General features: G+C 38.8%; 1 protein-coding gene and 1 long non-coding RNA gene across 5 annotated transcripts in view; one reads left to right on the top strand and one right to left on the bottom strand.

Annotated features, from left to right (window-relative positions):
* LOC118934763 (uncharacterized) overlaps nucleotides 1–17,715 on the top strand; it is a 94,921-nt gene that overhangs the window by 12,269 nt on the left and 64,937 nt on the right. The gene's annotated exons all lie outside the window — the stretch shown is intronic.
* The window catches only part of SCOC (short coiled-coil protein), a 39,699-nt gene that overhangs the window by 20,909 nt on the left and 1,075 nt on the right, over nucleotides 1–17,715 (bottom strand). The window contains exon 2 of one of the 4 annotated variants that reach the window (XM_057502636.1): nucleotides 16,971–17,086. The exons of the other annotated variants lie outside the window; for them this stretch is intronic. The gene's annotated coding sequence lies outside the window, so the exon portion shown is untranslated. The remainder of the gene's footprint in view (nucleotides 1–16,970; nucleotides 17,087–17,715) is intronic. 4 annotated transcript variants of the gene reach the window in all.

Genomic DNA, 17,715 nt, shown 5'->3' with positions numbered 1-17,715 from the left:
TTTTTTGGAAAACTTTAAGGAGGATGGGTATTACATCTTCACTAAATGTTTAATAAAATTCAGCAGTGAAACCATCTGATCCAGGGGTTTTGTTCTTAGGTAGTTTTTTTATTACTAATTCAATTTGTTTGCTGGTAATTGGTCTATTCAGATTTTCTGTTTCTTCCTGGGTCAGCCTTTGCTGGTTGTATTTTTCTAAAGAGTTGTCCATTTCTTCTAGGTTATCCAGTTTGTTACCATATAATTTTTCATAGTATTTTCTCATAATTCTTTGTATTTCTTTGTTGTCCTTAGTGATTTTTCCTTTCTCATTTATGATTCTGTTTATGTGTGTAGACTCTCTTTTTTTCTTGATAAGTGTGGCTGGGGTTTATCTATTTTGTTTATTTTCCCAAAGAACCAGTTCCTGCTTTCATTGATTCTTTCTGTTGTTTTATTTTTCTCAATTTTATTTATTTCTGCTTTAATCTTTATTATGTCCCTCCTTCTACTGACTTTGGGCCTCATTTGTTCTTCTTTTTCTATTTTCATTAATTGTGAGTTTAGACTGTTCATTTGGGATTGTTCTTCTTTCCTGAGGTAGGCCAGTATTGCAATATATTGCCCTCTTATCACGGCCTTTGCTGCATCCCACAGATTTTGTGTTGTTGAATTATCATTATCATTTGTCTCCATATATTGCTTGATCCCTGTTTTTATTTGGTCATTCATCCACTGATTATTTAGGAGCATGTTATTAAGCCTCTGTGTGTCTGTGTGCCTTTTGTTCTCTTTGTGTAATTTATTTCTAGTTTCATACCTTTGTGATCTGAGAAGCTGGTTGGTACAATTTCAATCTTGTTGAATTTACTGAGGTTCTTTTTGTGGCCTAGTATATGATCTATTCTTGAAAATGTTCCATGTGCACTTGAGAAGAATGTGTATCCTATTGCTTTTAGATGTAGTGTTCTGTAGGTGTCCATTAGGGCCATCTGTTCTAATACATTGTTCAGTGCCAGACATACACTCTTATCAAGGTTTCACATGAGCAGCATTGTGGCTTAACTGCAGGTTTATTCTTTAACCAAGGAGACACATTACCTCCACCATTCAAGTTGCTCTCTGCAAACACATCCTAAGAAATGGCCTGGGTAAAAGCCAGGCAGGACCCTGTATTCTTGGCATACCAACAAAAACATGCAGTGATACTCAGGGGCCCTGTGGGCTGCCTCTCCCCAAAACCTCTAACTTGAAAAATCTTTAGTTCTGTGATAAGTCCCTATTTTTCTTCCTCCTTCCTTACACAGTTATCTGAAGAGAAATACTACAAAATGTCTCATAATGTGTTGGTGGAATGCCTGTCAATCAAAAAGGAAGAGAACTACACCAGCTGGTGATTAAAGGAGCATCAGTAGAAGTCAATGGCATAGTAACAGGAGTGTTTTTAAAATAGATCAAGTCATATTTCGTAGCTCTCCCCCTTCCCTCCGTTTTTTTTTTCACTATTTCACCAAACTTTGCAACAATCAGAAGGAAGAACAAACCTGCGTGTAGTTTGTTTTAAAACAAAAGGTTGAAATCAATGATTGTCAAGATAGTTGGTAACATTAATCACAGCAGAAGTAGGTCAAGGCTTCCCCAGCTTGAAGCAGAGATCTGGCCAGGCTCACTGCCTTCTGTTCTGTAGGCAGAGAACAAGAGAAAGACTTGCTATTGAGGGCTAGGGGTTGGTTTGCATCCTGCCCAGCAGTGCCTCTATGTGCAGTCTAAAGGCTGAGGACAACTAATTCAAGCCAATTCAAGGTCCCTGAAAGCTGGAAGGGACCCAGAACCTCTCAATGCTCATCCTTGGTGATAGAATCATGAGTCTGAGAGTTTGAAGTAGATTTTCTTTATGTTCTACAGAAAGAAAATGATAAGAAGATATAATGTACTTTTCAATTTGGGGAAAACTGATATGCTTTCAGAGGTATTCTGGAGTCCATCCTTCTCACTCACAGAAGTTTCTCCAAGGACATCTCTATGGATCTTTATGTTCCAGGGTATTCATTTCATTTTGGACTTTGTTTCTCCCATCCAAAGAGTTTTATGTTAAAATAAATTTTAATATTCTTTTCTAATAAGTATCATTGGCCACAATCCAACTCAATATTTTGACACTTTCTTGCAAGTATCTCTGTGGTTCAGGTTTGGATTAGATATAAAAGGTGTATAGTCTATTCTTAACACCACCTCAGAAAAGTGTCATTAGCTTAAAAAAGCTACCAGCCCTTGCTGTCTTGCAAGGGACCATCTACAGAAATAGATATATTCTAGCGCTTATCCTGAAGGTCTGTTGGGAAGAAAAAATTTAAGAATCTGAGAGAAAGTAGCCTGGTGTGGCGGTCTATAAGTACTAATTACATCTGAATAGAAACTTCTTATACCTGATTCCTTAAATTCATTGAGGGAACCAACTGATCTTCCTTATTAATGCAGCCCCATTGCCAGGACAAGTGTCTACATGTGTGTCCATGTATATTGAATGGATGGATGGATGAATGGATGTTCTCTAGATCCTTACTTTTTCTATTTCATAAAAACCACTTGTTCTTGCTGCATTAGAGGATGACACTGTATTTCCACAGTGTTATTCCACCTCAGAGCTTACATCACTTTCTATCAAATTATCTCACTGCCCCTTATCACATGTCAGTGAGAAGGCAGAAAAGCCAAAGAAGTAATTTTCCTTATGGTTCCAGTCATGGCTCATCAGGCACATGTGGAACATTACCTAGAATGACAACCAATGACACGTCATCATAACATATGTCTCTGACAACTGTCAGGAGGTAATTCAGGATAAACTAAAAGGCTCCATGAACATCATTTAGGGGCCAACGAGAGGGAACTGCCAGTGACTTGATCACATTTATCTCTTTGAGGTGGTACACTAGTGACCTCTAGTGGCACAATTGATTCAAGATGAGTTTCTGTTTCACAACAAAAAATTTTACTTGATTACTTCATTCCCTATGTTGTCCCTTCACTTAGAAACATTCTTGACTTGTAGAATGACCTTAATTATGCACAGTGATTTGTATCTGTTCATAGTGAAATATTTTTGATAGAATCACAGAACTCTGGAGCTGAAAGAGCTCTTAAAGGGATTGATTGGTTTTATTTCATCATGTGCAGAAAATGAGACCCAGAGAAATAAAGTGACTTGCCAGAAGTCTCACACCAGGGATGGGGCCAAAAGTCGAATGAGTCTAAGGCTCTTTCCAAACTTCAGATGACTGCAGCCTCAGCTGAATCTCACTGCAGCGGCATGAGAGACTCATGGGAGAACTGCCCAGCTGAGCCCTTCCTGAATCTCTGAGCCACAAAACAGGGAGCAAAATAAGATGATTGTTGCTTTACAACACCAAATTTTAGGGTACGCTGAACAGAAATAATCAGAACAAGGAGTTTACTTAGGGAATTTCTCTGATTCTATGAAAATTACTGAATGAAAAATACAAAATAATGTGCACTTCTTAATTACTAGTGGAATCTCAGGTAATCCAGTAACAGGCAATAATAACAGCTATAATAAATCAAAGGGCTTTTGGTCCAAGTGGATATATATTCTAATTGATAGAAATATAAGTTCTTTTTCCTCCTTTAGACTAAACGTTTTTAAAGTACGCACATTTTGAAAATATGGACCCCAAGGAGGATATGTATATTCTGCATCCTATAAAAATCAATGAGTTGATCTCATTCCGAAAGTATATTTTGAACTCCTCATGTATTAGTCACTTAAGGGAATATAGAAATCTCTTAAAGAGTTTATAATATAGTTCTTAAGACACACAGAACCCACCTTAGGACAAATGTAAAATAGTGTGGTGCTAAGTATGATAGAACTTTGGAGAAAGGAGAGAGCAGTTGGTGTAGATTAGGAACATGTGAATATATGAGGTGGAGGCATGGTGAAGAAACTTTTGACTAATAAGCCTTTTATTCTCCCAACTGTAAATTCTGAGAGAGTTGTCAGTGTTTCTGCCTTAATTCCTATTTATCTCCTGGCCCATAACAGGGATACAATATAAACATAGTGACCAAGGTTGAATGATACATGTTTCAAGTAGTAGGAAATAAGTTGGCTGTCTAAAGTTTGAACCAGAAAATCTAAGTAGATGAAAGAGTAAATGAATAAATCAGCTGAGAAAGGCACAGAAAGCCAAGCAGGAATTTGATTCCTTACATTCCCAAGATAATGACTGACATGTTCTTCAGAAAGATTTGTGTAGAGGCAGTATGAATGAGTAGGGTGAATTGGTGGGAAAGACTACAGCAAGATGAGTACATAGTAACCATGATAGCTAACATTTATTGAATTCTAACTTGTTTGTAAGGTGGTGTATTGAGCACTTAAAATATCCCATTCAATCCTCACCATAATCTTATAAGGTAGGTACTATGATTGTCTTTAGTTTGCATGTGAGGAAACTGAGATTCCAAGAGGCTGTTACATGACTGTATAAGACTGTTTTAGTAATTCAGTCATGAGGGGTGGAGGCAGTGGAAATGCAGAAGAGGGGATATTACCATAAACATCTTGAAGAAAGTAAGAGCAGGGTGTTTTATCAAATTAAATCAACTCTAGAAGATATAGGTGAGGGAAGAGTCAAAGATGATCAGGGATTTTAGTCTGAGGTTCTAGAAAAGTGATTTACTATGTTGCAGTTCTGCCATGAGGATGGCTTTGCCTCCAGTGCCTCCAGCCCTTTTTAACCAGAGGTTCTGAGAGAGAACTAAGCCCTTTTAAGGAGTTCATTGTATGAAATAAATTAAATTCTCTCTTTGCATCTAGAAAGGTACTAGATATGTGCCATCCCTGAGAGAATTGAGATAGTCACTCAAATCCTTTTCTGTGTTCCCATATAGTTCATTTGAGGAAACCTGGTTGAGAATGACTATGATTATTTAACAGAAGACTTCCTTTGAAAACTGTTTAACATTTACTTAGCTTATTCATCTTTGTTCTTCTCTGGTCTAGTAAACCACCTGAAAAAACTAGGTAACTTTGACCAGGAAAGTACTGATTCACAAGTTCCAACTATGACTGAGCAGCTTTCTAGCTCTGAGCTCGCAGGCCATTTGATGTCACAGTGCATTGAATTTAATTCTTGAGCTCAGTATCTTGAACTGTTAGTGGCTCTGTTTGGTTTACTTAGTTTTGTTTTTGTTTTTCCCTATATAGAATTGCCTTTCTGAGAAGATTATTCCCTTCCATTAGTAACTTTGTCTTCTTAAAATGATGACCCCAGAATCTAGACTTTGTAGATTGGTCACACTGTTATTACATGTAAAGTTAGCCCAGAATTTTAGGACTCTCCACGCCTTCCTGTAGGACTGTTTCTCCTCTCACCTAAGGGGATTGGTGCCCTTTCCCTGCCCTGTAATCCACTGAGGTTGAGAAAGGCTTACCTCATGGTGACATTTAGCTGGAAGAGTCCCGGATGTTGACCAGAATATCTGTAAACCCCTATAGGTCATCACCACACTGATGGAGAAAGGTTTCTACAGCCTCCCAACCAGAAGTCTCCACCTGTTGTATCTTTAAATATTTAAACTTTGTGGAATTTTCTGGAGAATATTATTAGGACTGCGGCAGTGACAGAAAAAAAATAATGGCTCTTTCAGGTAGAACAATAAAGAAACATGGAGGAATTTTAGCTAGTTACTATACAAAGTTCATATTTCAGGCTTATTTTTTGCATATTAGCAATGACACTTTTTTAAGACTTCAAAAATGGTTTTAGTCAGGAATATTAATTGTAAAGAGTTTTCCATTACATATCCCAAATACTTTTACTATATTTGGAAATAGATTTTTAGTACAGAAATCATATAATAAGATTATACCATCTATTGTCATCTATAAGAATAGACGACATTCATTCAGCTTGTACCAGGTACCACGTGCTTTTCCAAGAACTATTTTATTTAGTTCTCACAATTTTTTCTGAGGTAGGGACTTATATCCCCATGCTATGGATGAATGAAGACACTAAAGCTTAGAGAAGTTAACTAACTTGCCTAGTGTTACCATTGCTGCTGAGCCAGGATTTGATTTGAGACTTCAACTGCTGAGCTTGGAAACTTAAGCATTACTCAATGCTGCCTAAAGAAAAGGCATACATACTCCATAACTAAATAACAAACAAGGGAAATACCAGCCTTAGCAACAATGCAGAATTCTATGTGAACAGGTAATGGACTTAGCAGCAATGATTGTAACTCTCCACTAATGAAAGCAAATTATGAGTTCTTATACCTAAATTTGTTGGAGCCAAAGACTTCCTTTCTGTGTACTTAAAATAATAAAACAAAAACTTAAAAAAAAAAAGAACTCAAATTAGTGAGGTGTTGCTTTATCTCCAAACCCTTAAGCCAATAATACAATAGGGAATATAGTCAGAGGCAGGACCAGAGGAGCAAAAGTGCAAAGGTCAGGCCATGAGATAAGGATGCAGAGAAAAAGGAGGAGGACTTAGGCCAGCATAAATGTGAGAGAAAGAAGGTGAAAGGGAGGAACAAGGCCACCAGGCACTCCCAAGAGGATAAAAGGCCAGGTAAAGGCAAAGGTAAAAAACAGCAGAGTAGATTTAAAAGATTGTGGAGAGAATGAGGAAAAAGGAGGAAAAGAGAAGGCATGATGAGGTACAGTGAATTAAAAATCTCTTTTAGAATGTTGAAAATGAGACCAAATGTGATGAAGTGTTTTCCTTAAATGTAGGAGGAAGGGTTATGAAAAGTAGTATAATAAAATGATCTGTCCATATGGTAATAGGATCACGTGCTATCTACAACCTAACGCCTTTCCAGTGGCCACTCACTGCAGGAGGAGCCCCACTTGTGGCTCAAATCAGACACACTGAAGTTACAGCCTATATCAAGTTCCTGCCCTAATAGGCTCTATTAAATATTTGTCAAGCAGATGAGGAAGTAAAGGAATATTCCATTTTTCCCTGTTGGTCATCCTTCCCTATCTCTCTTTTTACATACTAAGGATAGTGACCCACTCAGTACATTAGGAAACCATGAGTGTTTTTTGATAAAAATAAATACTTTCTAAAAGTTTGATGTGAAATGGAGCATTTACACAGTCACCAAATATCTCTGCCGCCCCCTCAAATACTTGCTAATTACTAAAAGTAAAAGGAGTAAGACACCACCATAATCAAGGGATCAAAGTTAACCTCACTAGAAAAGGAACAAATAGAAATTACGTACAACCTGATAGGATGCAATGAGAAGGGCACAGCATCACTTCTCTGATAGTCTTGCCATACTTACCATTTTACAAAGTAACTGCCTTATAATCTTTAAATGTATCAAGGCCATGAAAGTCAAGTAAAGATTGAGTTATGTTTCTGAGAACACTAAAGTGACATGGCAGCTAAATGCGAAGTATGATTTGACACTAGAAGTTTTTGCTGTTAACAGATATTAAGACAACTAATGAAACTTAAATGCACTTTGAAATTAGGTAATAGTAATGTATGAATGTAATTTTCTTGATTTTGTTAGTTGTATTGTGAATGTAAAGGAGAAAGTCCTTCTTCTTAGAAAATACACATGATGGTATATCCAGGAGGGATGGGGCATTGGGTTGGCAACTTACTCTCAAATAATTCAGGAAAAGAGAATCCTTTTTAGGGTACTTGCAAATGTTTTGTAGTCAAAATAAAAATAAAATTAAAACAAATAAGATATGAGTGTCAGGGTAGCATTTACAATTTATGTCTTCTTCCCCCTGTTCCCCCTGAACCCCATGACTTTTGTGTCTTATAGCTACATTTGCCACTTCCTATATTTTATCTTTCCAAGGCACCTTTTTGCTTGCATCACTAAAACTGCAAAAGGCAGTAGTGATGTTTTGATAGGTGTCCTAACACTACCACTGGTATTTTTACATGCCTCTCAAAATCATCCCTAATGTTAGGATTAATATCTTACTTTCATTTATTAGAAAAATTCTAATGTTAAATCTTATTTTTTAAGTAAAAATATTGCATAAATATAACACAAAAAATTCAATAACCTATAACCCCTTTATACTAATAGATATATTTTTCCAAGTTCTCTTCCCATCCAAGTCCATATGCATAAATTACTTTCTCATGGTTGTAATCACAACATAGATACTATTTTATATTCTGCCTTTCTTGTCTGATCATATTCTTGTATTGTCGGAGAATCTCTGGGGCTCTTCTTGCCCTCTGATTCTGTGATTACATTTTTGAAACACTGACCCCATAATATGAGTAGGAGACCATATTTCATTATTCAGTACCTGCAATGCAGCCACCTTATTGCTTCTGCCTAGACAGCATAATGTGGTTATGCTCTGTATCTCTTCATTTCTATCCTGATGCATTGTCATCTGATGAAGGCTTTGAAGCCACTCAGACATGGGCTGAAATCCCAGCTCTGTTGTGTACAAGTTACTAAATGTTTTTGAGTCCCAGTTTTCTTTCTGAAAAATACCTATCACAGGATATTTGTGAAGATTAATGAGATAATGAATGTGAAGTTCTTAGCACAATACCTGGGATATATTAAATTCTAAATAAATGTTTGTTATTATCATTATTCATCTTAAGAAGAGCTTCATGAGTAGTTAGTGAAATGTGGGCTTACTCTGAATATCTAATGTTGTGACATTCTTAGTTTTATTTGTGATAAGTGATGGGTTATTTTTTAGATGGTATCAAGTATCTAAAGAATTAAGTAAGATTTCTAGAGAAACCTACTGATTTTCTAGTTATTACCAGAATTGAGAAACCTATAGGAAAACTAGAGTGATAGTTGATTAATCTTCTTTCTCCAGAATAGCTTTAGTTTTTTGGCCTCCCCCTCAAAAAGATAACAACAAAATAAAACAAAGTCCTTAAAGATGTAAGTATTGGAACATGACAGAAATATTACATACACAGTTTGCTTTTTAAAAGATTGGTTAGCTATGAGTTTGCTTTTCAAAGGTGATCAGTTAGCTCTGAATTTACCTAACTCCTTTCACAAATGATTGCATATTATGGAAGAAGGATAATGTCTCAAATTACAAAATGGGCAATAAAGAACTTACTGTTTGTGTTAGTAAAAAACATTCTACAAAAATGGTTCTTTGAAAATTCCTTGTAATATAGGCTCTCTCTGGGCAGTTGTGTGCTAGATGATCACTAAGTATTTCAGAGCAGCATTGGCTGAGAAATTTAGTGTTTAGGGGCCAACAGTCACTGACATTTGAGACTCAGTCTCTCAAATTATACATAAATTACATTTATTTACAGGTATTCTGTCTTGACACTATTTTAAAGCAGCTGGGATAGGAACCCACTGTGTAAGTCGAGGAACATTGTAATAGAATGAAGCTCAAGCCATTTAAAACTCTAAAATGAAAAAGGTTAAGAAACACTGTTGAAATGCCTTCTAAATATTTTTATAAACAAAGCTTTCTAAAGAGTTCTCATGACTTTAGAAAAATCTCTAACCTCGCTACCGAGAAGGAAAATGAAAGCTAAATATTCACATGGATGAACAAGTAATAGGCCTTTTCTGCTGGAGAAAGGCAGTGAAGATTCTCAAGAGGGATAAGAAAGGAAGAATGAGTTTTAAAACGCACACTTTTCAGACAGCTTTTACTAACGTCATGCTACCAGACATGAGAGAATCGCGCATGTGCAGAGCAGAGTACTCAGAGCCAAAGTCATTAAGCTGACAATGAAACGTGTGTGTGGAGAAACAAAGGAACAATGATTAAATGGGGAAGAAAGCCAGTACAGGCTGAAAAGAGGCTGTGTGCATCCTGGAAGGCTGGTGGTGGGAAGACCCAGGTTACTGTAACAGAAAGCCACAAGGAACACTCGCTATTTGGGACCATTCACTGCGGGCAGCCACTGAGTCCCTTCCATTTCCAATGTTGGATTGAAAATGAATTGTAAAGTCAATCTGTGTGAGCAAAGCATGTGTTTCTGGAACAACTTTTACATAACTCTGGTTCTGTGATTGATGTTCATTATTATTTCCAGTAGGGTCACTTACAGCTTTTAGATCATTTAAAATTCTTATTCCTAAGGTTGAAGAGTTCAACAGAAGTGATTCATCCAGTTTGCCCTGTCCTTTTAGAGTTCTCCTCCTCTTTACACTCTGGATTCTTTTTGAAGGCTCAGAAGAGAGCTTGCAAAGGATCTCTGGAGGGAGCCCCAAGGGCCTCTAAGAAAAACAGGCTCAGGCCCTCAAATTCTCAACAAATCAAGCAGGCAGGAGGCCTGTGACGGGGAAGTGTGTCCACAGCTGATCCAAACCAAATGGAGTCTTTCTGAAATGAAGGTCCCCATGTTGAGAAATCAGCACCTGGGCCCCTTTGCAACAGGAGAAGGACCTGGAAGAGGTCAGCATTGCATTAGGCCATGTGCTCAGTAAATAAAATGCGTCCCTGATTTTTTAGATCTTCTGCAGATTATTCTCTGGTAAAAAAAAAAAAAAGCATAATTAACAAAGGATTTTGTATAAATTTAACATAAATAATTCTTACTTTCCCCTTTTTTGTTAATCTAATGAAGAAGAAAAGACACATAACTGGTACAAGACAACTGATGGATGGTTTTGTCTTTTGAGAGAAGAGTTAAAATATTAATATTTATCCTTTGATCAGAAACTTAGAGAACACTAATATAGTTTCTAGATTACTGAAAACATTTGGATACTGCCCTAACACTCCTTTTCTTAAGCTTGTTTATTAAAACTAGTTTTTGCATTATGCTAGATCATTTATTTCAGTTAAGTAGATTTTCTCTGATTAAAGATTTTTTTACAGAGCACTTACAATTTCTAGCAATACATTAGTAACCCCAGAGCCATACCACTCTCAGAAGCTCCTGAGAAGCAGAGTTAATCTCCTTTTTCTTATCGAATCTCTTATGCTAAGTCCCTAAGGCATTTTGCCTGGGCTGGGGCAATATTCCAAATGCTGCAGTCCATATTATCTTCAGCTTACAGGAATAGGTATTTCACTCAGCCAAAGTCGTTATCTGCACTTATATGGATCCCAAATGCCAGTTAAGATTCATTGAAAATTTCTGCCATTGCTGGTATGAATGAATACACTTGTCCAGTTTCTCTAAAAAACATTTCTACCATGCTAGAGATGATCTTTTTCTGGTATCTCTAAAGATATCTGATTAATCTTTTAAATTAATATTCATGGTCAAATTCATTGGAGGGTGTAAAAAGGGATGATGATGTAGGGAGAGCTTCCCTGTTCCTGACCAGCACACATGGCATCATCCTTGTGTACTTTTTTTAACATTGCCTCTACTCTGAGACTTGAATCTACACAGTACCCTCCCAAGAAGTCCATTGTAACCTGGCAAGGCCAGTACCAGCAATTCAGCAGACACTCGGAGGCATGATGCTGGCTGCAAACACTGGTTCCATTCACCATCAGAGAAGAAAGGCCTGCTCCCTTTTCACAGACAAAACTCCTGCTATGGCTCAGTGTGTCTCCCAGCTGGGTAGCCACAAGTCTATTTCCTTCTTTAGCCTGTAATATAATGGAGGGGGAGATGAAAAGGAATACAGACCCTTGATACCTTTTATTTGGAGTGCTAACTAATGCAGGGCCTCGTGTCTGATCTTCTGCTTGGCTGAGGGGATGGCAGATGGCCTTCTGAAAGCTTTTCAAACCCAGACTGCTTTCATCAGGGCATGAGGGCGGGTATTGTTACATGTTCCGTATAGTGGTAGGAAGCAGCCCCAAATAAAAGCGCCCAACAATTGGGCCACTTCTCTGGGAAGCTTATTACAACCTTACAATGAGGGCTAATTGGCTGATGCCAAAAGCAGATGCAGAAGCAGCTTTGAATATTATTCAGGAGAGGTGTCAGAGAGCAGAATCAGGAAGCAGGTTGAGGCATAAAGAAGAGCAATGGGAAGAAGATGGGCAGAGAAGAGATGAGGGTTGGGACAAAGAGGAGAAAGAGGAGCTGTATTATTTTTGTCAGAAAAGAATCATGCTCTTGTTTAAAGAGTTTGTTCACATCCACCTCCCCTTCTTCCCCAAACCTCCTTATCAGGGGTACGTGTACAGGCAGTCCCAGCTCACAGAGCTGTGGCCACTGCTGTTACCATGACAACTGATTTGGACAAGTCTTGGAGCCTTTAAAGAAACTTCAGTGTAAGCTCCTTGAAGTGGGCTGAGGAGGAACTAAAATGTACACCAGGCTAGTTCAAGAAGCTTCCTTTATTATTTCATATAATTGTCAAAACAAATCTGAGACATATTGTTACAATCATTTGAAACTGAGGAAACTGAGGCTCAGGAATGTGAGTAACTTGCTCAAAGTCTAACAGACTCAAATCCAGGTATTTCTGACTCCAAAGTTCAAGTCCTTCCCGCCACACTACCCTGAGCCAATTCTTTAAATAGCCAGTCCTGTCTACTACCTGGCATATGATAGTAGGTGTTAAGTAAATGTTCTCTGAAAGCAAAACTAAGCTGACCCAAAGTGAAGCTAGGAGAAAAATTCAATAAGTATTAATAATAAAGGAAAGCTGACTCTAGGAGTCAATTCTCAGACATTGTGCTGGGTCCTGGAAGTGCAGTCATTGAGAAACCCATACTCTGTCTTCTGGCAGCCCACAGTTCTGTTGGGTAGGACACATAAACCTCAAGTACAATATTCTGTGAAAAAATACAGATAAAGAGAATCTGGGGCTTTCAGGAAGGAGAAAGGAATTCAACTGGGTAGGTGAAAGAGACTTCCTGGAGGAGGTGGTGCCTGGGTGAGTTCTTAACCAATGACTAGGAATTAGCCAGGTAAGAGAAGGGTGAGTGGTATTCTGTGCAGAGAGAGCAGCACGAACCGAGTCCAGATGCACAAGATAGACAGCGTCTACATGGAGCACTGTTTCCTACTGAGCATAAACTGTCTGGCAGAAACATGACACTGAAGAGATAGGTAGAGCCAGGAAGGGGACAACTTCAAATACCAGACTGAATATATGGACTTCATCCAACAGGGGATGCCAGACATTGATTGTTCTCTGAGGGGGACAGAGTGGTAGGGCCAGTGTAGAGGATAGATTTGAAGGGATATTGAAATAAGAAGAACTGTTGGGAGGTTGATGCTGTGGTTCATGTGGGAAGGAGTGAGGGTTTTGATCAGGGAAGTGGTAGTAGGGATAGAGAAGGTCAGATTTATTTGAGACCCGTTTTCAAAGTCAACAGGAATCACTGATGGATTGGAATCAGTGATTGACTGATCAGATTGTAAGAAATGAGAGTGGCCCAATAATATATAAATCTCTGGGTAGATGATGGGACCCTTTCATTAAAATTATGAATCAGGAGTGGGAGCAGATTTGAAGGTGGGGGTGGGGAGGGAGTTCATTTGATACCTGTGGCATATCTCGAGGCCCAGCAAGCTGTTGGATTATTAACCAGAAACTCAGAAGAGAGATAAAGACAAGCAATAAAGATTCAAAAACAGAAGTCTGAAAATAATGTCGTCTGCAGTTACATCTGTCCTGCAAATGTGTTTTGTTTGGACCTCTGTGATGCTGTTTTTAAGATTACGATTTGGTGAAAGGCATGGAAAAAATCAAGAAGTTGCACCAAAGAAATCTGTATTTCTGATGTCTCTTGAAAATGCTGCTTGCTTGCATTCTGTTCTTCCATGGCAAAAGTCAGATGGAAGGGGGAAGCAGCTCTGCTCTCCGAGTAGGGCACATGCGCTCCCGGGAGCCTCAGTCCTGATCTAGTTGGAGCCCTCGCCCTGCAGCCAGCATTGGGGGCCATTTTATCACTACAGTTGCTCTGTTGCCTTTCTTACAGTAGTTGAGAGAAAAGTAAACTTTTCTTGTTCCCTCATCATAATCAAAAATAGAAAATGGAATCTAGTCTAAGAGGATTATGTGTTCCAAATAAAATGGTGATGGGAAATGAAGAATGTTCCCATGTATTAGATGTGCAAACAAAGCATGTCCTCATTGAAAGAATTAAACTTGAGACATCATTGTGAAATAAACCACATTAAGAGCAATAGCTGCCATATATAAGGGATGTATAATGACTTTCTATTTGTTGGTGTCTTATTTAATTTTTTCATGTTTTATAGTTTCCAGTGTACAAGTCTTTAAGATGTTTTAAATGTCCATACATACTACTCAAAGCAATCTACAGATTCAGTGCAATCCTTACCAAAATCTTGACAGCATTTTTTACGGAAGTAGATAAAATCATTAAAAAATTCATGACACTATGAAAGAGCCCAAGGAACAAAACAATCTTGTTGTGGGGAGAAAAAGAGCAAAGCCATGGGCACTTCCTCAAAAAAATAAAAACAGAACTACTATATAATCCAGCAATCTCACTTTCAGATATTTACCTGAAAGAATTGAAATCAGGATCTCAAACAGATATTAGCACTTTCATGCTCATTGCTACACTATTTACAATAGATAAGATGTGGAAACAAGCTAAATACCCATTCAACAGATGAATGGATAAACAAAAAGCTTGTATGTGCACACAATGGAATAATATTCAGCTGTAAAAAAAAGAAAGAAATCCTGAAATATGCCATGACATAAATGAACCTTGTGGACATTATATGAAGTGAAATAAACCAGTCACAGAAGGACAAATACTGTGTGATCCCACTTATATAAAGTATCTAAAATAGACTCATAGAAGCAAAGAATAGAATGGTGGTTGCTGGGGCTAGGGGTGGGAAGGAGGAGAAAAGGGGCAGTTGTTAATCAGTGGAGTAAAGTTGCAGGTATGTAAGATGAGTAAGTTCTAGAGATCTGGTGTACAATGTGCTATAGTTAACAATACTGTATTATACACTAAAAATTTGCTAAAAGAGTAGGTCTCATGTTAAATGTTCTTACCGTATTAAAATTAGAAAACTTTTAAACTGAAGAAAAAAAATGCATGGTGAAAAACCTAATAAACTGAAAAAATTAAAATTTCAATCCTTTGTTTTGGAAATAAAATGAAATAAAGGATGATACACCATTGTCTCTTTCCCATAAATATATTGCCTGGCCCTAAAGGTGTTTGAATTTGCAACCTCTGTTTGGGAGTGAGTGGTATATAGCACAGATGGTGAGATTGGAACCAGGAGGAAGGGATGAGATCATCCAGAGATTGTGTCTAGAGAGAGAAGAAAATTAGGCCAAGGGCAGAATCTGGGGGCAGCAACACTTGAGGGGAAGGGATCCCAAAGGAACCTGGGAATGATGAGAGAGTGGTTAAAGGGAGACCAAAGAAGTGTGAGAGCATCACAGCCAGGGAAGCAGAAACACAGGAGGAAGGAGAGATCAATACTATCAAATGTCTTCGCTCTGCCTTGTATGTCTCCCATCCAGAAGGGAGGCCAGCCCATCTTTAGTATAGTGTAAACCAGAGATTCTCAAACTACCTTGGTTCACAGTGCCCTTAAGTCTAAGTAATTTTTTTCACAGTGCACCGAGGCCAAGAGAAACACCAAATAGTTCCATGAACAATCTATTTAGCCCCCAATATTTTAATAAGTACTGATGTTCTTAAAACTTAGTAACCATTAAAAAAAAATACTATATCTAGACTGAAAGAAATTTCAAATTCTCTTTCTTTGCATTTTTAAACACAGTTACTTATGCAGTGTGTGTGCCTCTTGGGCACTTCATAACTTCCCACCCTTCTCAAACTGACACCCTCACTACCTGTTCTACACTGATGTTTACAGAGAACTTACTTTTTATCACAGCAGCTGCAGAATACCCAGCATCTAAAAAGATGTCTTTGAAAGAAACAGAGCTCAATCTACTGTGAAATTATGAACCTCTAGCCTGTCATTCTCATCATCTTACAGAGACACCCCATGGAGCCCCTGTGGTTTGCCACAGTGCCCTGGGCTGCCTCAGCACACAGTTTGGGAACCAGGGGCTTAAACAATGTGGGCTGGTCTGGAATCCTAACTATCATTTATAACCTTGTTTCTATGGAGACATGCTCTGAAATCTATACAACTAACCTGCAAATGAATGTATGGAGCACGACTGGTTTGTGATTTGAATAACTGCTGCCACTGCCAGTTCTCCTGGCTCCGTAGTAACAGGAAGTAGAATTATCTAAATAAATTAAATCTGAAGTTACCAAAGTTTAATGCGTTCAGTGCTCCCCCCAGGCAAGCCTTTTCCCAGTGGTAGCAAGTATTTGCTTCTTCTGTCTCTTACCATCCTCTGAATGAGAAAAGAGGCAATATCATGATGGGACAGGGGGTTAGGGGTGTGTGTGTGAAAGAAGACAGGGACTGCAGCCAAGGCAGCCACACTGGAATCAGTACCAGAGTACTTGTATGGGAGCCTCCATATCCAGCAAGTTCAAATACCGCATGCATCTAGCCGCTGTGTACCTTGGACAAGTCACTTAACCTCTCTGGGCCACCTTTTCATATATATGTATATGCATGACAACATATAAATTACAAAAAGAAAAGAAATTGGACTAAACTTTTTTATAACTAAGCAATACCTTTTTAATGCTTTACTCTTGCATAGACTCCACGATTTGAATAAAGTCTATTGAACAAGCTGTGTTTATTTCATTGTACTTTGTTTTCCTATTTTATCAGAGACCAAGAACCTCTTATTAATAATAGCGAACCGGTGCTATCACAACAAATTGATGCTGTTATCTCCAAAGGCCCAAAAACATGGTATTTCAGTTTATTTTTGTCCCAAGTATAGGAATAATTTCCATTTGCACCTTGGAACACTGAAGCAGCACAGATTAGGACTGGTCCCTCAGCCCAGAGTTACGGGCCACACCATCCCTTAAGGCCCTTTGTGCCCTGAGAGTCTGTCCTCCTCTAACGCGGAGGAGAAGGTCACAGGTGGGAGCTAGGAGATGTAGAGCCCCTCCTCGGCAGCCACCACTCTCACACCAACCTGGGAGGCCCGCTTACCCTGGCCAGGTAGTCAGCACTTCTGCCCATGGCTTCAGATTCTGTTAGCAGGCAGTTCTGCCAGCGCCCCTCTCAGAACCATTGCCAGCAGTGGACTGGACAAAGTTTGCTGAATTCTGCATGAGAAAAGGAAAAAAAGGGGAGTAGTGATTCTAAAATGCTGACAGAAGGGATAACTATAGCTCATTCAACATCCCAGAGAGAGCAGACAATGCTGAGTTGCACAATGTTCACTGGAAACACTTCAAACCTGTAAGTGCCCACGTCTTGGGGTACAAGTGTGTTGTTCGCGTTGTCATATCCAAGTTCCTTCAGCACACTCATAGTAGGAAGCCAGCCGGACTGCAGCTAAACAATTCAAACTTTGTTCGAATCCTCCACCTTCTTTAGCCTTTGTCTGCTCTGAAAGTGTGAGGGTGGCAGATGAGACAAGGAGGGCAGAGTCCAAGCGCCGCCAAGAGCAGGATGAGAGAGTGACTCCAGAAAGGCTAATTTCCCCGACACAGGCCCAGCCCACGTTACAATAGGGAAAAAGTCCTGGGCTGGGGTGAATTCAGAGCAAGCAAGCACTCTATATGAACTGCACCTGCGCACAGCATACAGAGCTCCCCATGGGCTTGCTCCTTGCTATTGTGCCTTCTAGAAGCTAAGAAACAGGTTTCCCTCGGTCTTTGGAACCTTGGCTGCCTTCTGTAGCTCTTTTTTCTAAAACAACCTGGTGGGAGCTTGTTAAGGCCAGCAGTAT

Source organism: Manis pentadactyla, chromosome 5 (assembly GCF_030020395.1).
Source record: "Manis pentadactyla isolate mManPen7 chromosome 5, mManPen7.hap1, whole genome shotgun sequence".
Lineage (NCBI taxonomy): Eukaryota > Metazoa > Chordata > Mammalia > Pholidota > Manidae > Manis > Manis pentadactyla.
The sequence above is the reverse complement of the archived record's forward strand: the minus strand, read 5'-3'. Positions and strand labels throughout refer to the sequence as shown.